At 54.0% G+C, this 4471-nt stretch overlaps 1 pseudogene; it reads left to right on the top strand.

Annotated features, from left to right (window-relative positions):
- Window positions 1–1924, top strand: part of LOC112608534 — a 7205-nt pseudogene extending 5281 nt beyond the window's left edge.
- Window positions 1925–4471: the final 2547 nt, after the last annotated feature.

The following is a 4471-nucleotide window of genomic DNA, read 5'->3' as shown; positions in this document are numbered from 1 at the left end:
GGGTGGGAGGAGCGGGAGAGGGAGGAGGGGGGTGGGAGGAAGACGGGGGTGGGAGGAGCGGGAGAGGGAGGAGGGGGGTGGGAGGAAGACGGGGGTGGGAGGAGCGGGAGAGGGAGGACGGGGGTGGGAGGGGGGGTGGGAGGAAGACGGGGGTGGGAGGAAGAGGAGAGGGAGGACTCCAGTGAGTGGTCTCTGGTTTTTCCCCTCAGACTCCTCACTTTGGGCAAAGGACAAGAGAGGCAGTGAGGGCCCCTCCCTGGGGTCTGGGCCAAGCTGACCCCTCTTCTCCAGGATCTTCCCTCCCTGTGCCCTAGGGCATCCCTGGGCCCTGTGCGGCAAGGATGTCCCCTCCACACCACGGCTCCAGCTTACTATGCAGAGAAATCCTTTTGTCTCTCAATGAGGAGCCTAGTTTTCAAGATTTTTGTCCAAATATTCAATTTGAACCATAAACCGGGCACCTGGCTCTTGGCAGAGTCCCCCTCTTTCCCCAGGGTGGTAGGTGTGACTGTCAAGAGCCTGGGCAGCCGAGGACAAGGCTGAGCAGGGCACAGATTGTGATTGTCCCTGGGACTGTCATCCTGTTGCAGGCACCAGCCCTTCCCTAGAGAATCAGGGCACCCGCCAGGGGTTATTTAGACCCTCAGGTGGGGATTTGGTGCCGTAGGTTGGTCTCCAGGGAGCAGTGCAGTGATGGAGGGTGTGGTGTGTGTGGTGAATGGGATGGAGGTTCCTGGTCTCACCAAGGAAACAGCTTCCTTTTGGAGGTGGGGGCCTCCTGTGGCCCCACGGAAAGATCCAAGTCTGCTGGCTGTAGCCCAGTGCTTTGAAAGTCACCAGTCCTGACAGCGACTCGTGTGTGTGTCTGTCTGTGTGTGTGTGTGTGTGGTGGGAATGCCCAGTCTCTGTAGCTGCTGAAAGGCCTTGAGGCTCATGCTGTTGGGAGTTGGCTCTGTCCTGGGCAGATATCACCATCTGTACCTTGGTTCAGGCTGCTGTGAGCACCAGGCCCTGTGCTGGCGGATCGGTGAGGAGCCTGAAGGGACTCAGGGTCCCATGATGAGGTTGGGCTGGCACATGGAGGAAAGACAGAATGTCTAAGACACCGGCACTGCTTGGTCTCCGGAGGACCTCAGGAGGGCTTCCTGGAGGAGGAGGGAGGCTGGGCTTGCCAGAAAGGAGGCAGCTCCTCCCAGGATGAGTTCTGAACATGCTGCCTGAGCCCTTCCCTCCTCCCGCACTCTGTTCCAGACTTGCATGGGGGCCCCCAGAGCCGGTGTGCTGCTGAGCCAGGACTGTGCTGGCGCCCCATGAGGAGCCTCAGAACCCCGGGTCAGGAGGCCACTGCACTGCTCACCTGTGGCCCAGAGCATCCTTGGAAATCTGTGGGCCTGGAGGAGGAGCAGGAAGGCACTGGGACCTGAGCTCAGAGGATGTGCTGTCAGCAGGGTGTGCGGAGTGGAGGGCACAGCCACTTGCCTGTCTGCCACAGGAGGACTGGGCCCCCATGTCCCCCACCAGGCCATGTTACTCCCTTCCGTCCTCAGCAAGGCTCGGTCCTGGATGTTCTAGGTCCCTGACTTGCCAGATGAATCGTCCGTTTTGGGAAAGTGGACTTAAGTCTCCACAGCCCTTGTCTGGAGCTGAACCTCCTGAGAACGGGCCCCTAGCAGTGGTCGGAGGTCCTGTCTGGATGGAGGCTCAGGGACAGCTTCAGGGAGGAAGGATCCCTCTGCTCGGTGCCTGTGGGGAGGAGTCTCTACCCTCAGCATCCTGCCCACAGGTTCCTCCGCTGTCCCTTTTCTTTATCCCTGGCCTCTCTGAGAAGGGAGGTGTGGTCTCTCAGCTGTTCCGCCATCATCCCCTTAAAGGGCCAGCCTGGGCCCATTGGACACAGGTAAGGCACCATGACCAGCTGGTGTGAGCTCTCTGTGCCTTCCTGACGCCCTTTTGTAGAGATTAAAAGGGGCTTCACGGCTGTTCCAAAGTGTTGATGGCTGGGAAGAGGGGCCAGAGGAGGAGTGAGGGATGAGGTTTGGTCAGCCCTAGGCTTTCTGGGCTCTAGGGACAGCACGGTGGATGCTCAATGACAGTTTTGGGGACAGTAGGGTGGAGGCTCAGGGACAGCTCTGGGCTGAGGTCAGGGTGGAGGCTCAGGGGCAGCTCGGGGACAGCAGGGTGGACATTCAGGGACAGTTCCTGGGAGGCCAGTGCCCTCATTCCTCCTTGTCCTCATCCTCCCACTTGCTCCTGGAAACTGAGAGCTGAGGCTGGAGCTCCCAGACAGTCAGTGCTGGAAGTGACCATCCAGCAGTGATGGTGGCCTGTGAAGGGTCCTGCTTCTGTCCTCAGCCTCTCATGGGGTGGGCTTGGGGAGAAACTGTGGTCTGGAGAGAGTGGCAGATGGAGCAGAACGTGCCTGCATTTGTTTCCTGGGGCCATCGTAACGAAGTGCCACAAAAGGGGTAGCTTAGAACCGTGGAGATTTGTTGTCTCTGTTCCGAAGTCCAGAAGTTGGAAATAAAGATGTTGGCAGTGTTCCCGACTACATATTCTTAGGCTCGCATGAAACAGAAGTTGATACCAGGCCAAGCAAGTTTCCCAGACAAGGCTTTATTAAGTCTTATGCCCTAAAGGTTGTCCAGGAGGAAGGATTCTTGGCTGGCTCCCCAAGGGCAGTGCACTGTGGTGTCTTAAGGAGGGTGACATGCATGATTTATGAGTTAGGTAAGTGTCATTACACATATGGGGTGGAGTGAAGGGTGCTCAGTTGCAGTGAAGAATCATGCTAACACAAACGCTGTGTGATTGGAAAATAGCAGAAAAGCCCATACCTGGGTGGGGACTTTAGTGTTATAACGAGGCCAGGGGTAAGGATCGGTCATTCTCCTGGCCTCATGCACAAGCGGGTGATCGAGTTAACTCCCTTGAGTAAGACTTATGGCGGGATGCTGCTAATCTTAGTTTATTTCAGACAGGTGGCAAGGTCTGGCCAGCGAGTGTGGCACCTGCAGCGAGTATGGTACTGCAAGGTCTGGGGGTCAGCGGGCACATATGGAACAACGTGTTAGTGGGGGTGGGCCGAGTCCCATTTCTACTCTGTCTCAGCAGGCCATGCTCCCTCTGAAGGCACTAGGGAAGGATCCATTTTGGGCCTCTCTTCAGCTTCTGTTAGTTTCTTGGCTTGTGACAGCAAAACTCCACTTCTTTTTTAAGATAGCGTCTTGGTCTGTTGCCCAGGCTGAAGTGCAGTGGCGTGATCTCAGTTCTCTGCAACTTCTGCCTCCTCGGTTCAAGTGATTCTCCTGCCTCCACCTCCCAAGTAGCTGGGATTACAGGTGCAAGCCACCACGCCCAGCTAATTTTTGTATTTTTTAGTAGATACAGGATTTTGCCATGTTGGCTAGGCTGGTCTCAAATTCCTGGCCTCGAGCGATTGCCTGCCTCCCCTTCCCAAAGTCCTGAGAATACAGACATGAGCCACCGCACCCGGGCATGTCATCTGTATCTCTTTTTTGGTGAGGTGTCTATCTTTTAATTGAGCTTTTTTCTTTTTGTTATTAGAATTTGTTTGTTATTTTACACACAAGTCTTTTTTCAGGTTTGTTTTTTAAATATTTTCTCTCAGTCTGTGGCTTGTTTTTTGATTCTCTTAATGGGATATATCAGAGAGCAGTCATTTTAAATTTTAATAAAGTCCACATTATTTTTTTCTTTTATGAACTGGCTTTTGGTATTGTATCTAAAGACTCATCACCAATCCAAAGTCATGTGGATTTTCTTCTATAACTTTTACAATTTTATATTTGAATATTTAAGTCTACAGACTATCTTGAGCGATTTTTGAGGGGTGAGCTATGAAGTTTGTATCTACGTTGCTTGGGTTTGTCTTGAACTCCTGGGCTCAAGTGATCCTTACACCTCAGCCTCCCACAGTACTGGGATTACAGGCGTGAGCCACTGCACCTAGCCTGCAGTCTCTTCCTTCCTTCCTTCTCCCGTCCCCTTCCCCTTACTTTCTTCCTTTTTCTTTCCTGGTTTCTTTTTATTTATTTTTTTCTTTTTCTTTTTGATACTGAGTCTCGCTGTGTCGCCAGGCTGGAGTGCAGTGGCGTGATCTCGGCTCATTGCAACCTCCGCCTCCCGGGTTCAAGGGATTCTCCTGCCTCGGCCTCCGGAGTAGCTGGGACTACAGGCGCCCGCCGCCATGCTCAGATGCTTTCTGTATTTTTAGTAGAGGCGGGGTTTTACCATGTTGGCCAGAATGGTCTTGATTTCCTGACCTCAAGTGATCCGCCAGACTCGGCCTCCCGAAGTGCTGGGATTACAGGCGTGAACTGGCCGCCGTCTTTGATTGCTATCTCCATGCGTTCCGGTCAAGCCACTGGACGGTGGGCTCCGTTTCAGTTGAAATTTCCAAAATCACGGCCTGGAAAAATCAAGGCGCTGATTTTCAGAGATTCCCCAGAGC

Source organism: Theropithecus gelada, chromosome 15 (genome assembly GCF_003255815.1).
Source record: "Theropithecus gelada isolate Dixy chromosome 15, Tgel_1.0, whole genome shotgun sequence".
NCBI lineage: Eukaryota > Metazoa > Chordata > Mammalia > Primates > Cercopithecidae > Theropithecus > Theropithecus gelada.
The sequence above is the reverse complement of the archived record's forward strand: the minus strand, read 5'-3'. Positions and strand labels throughout refer to the sequence as shown.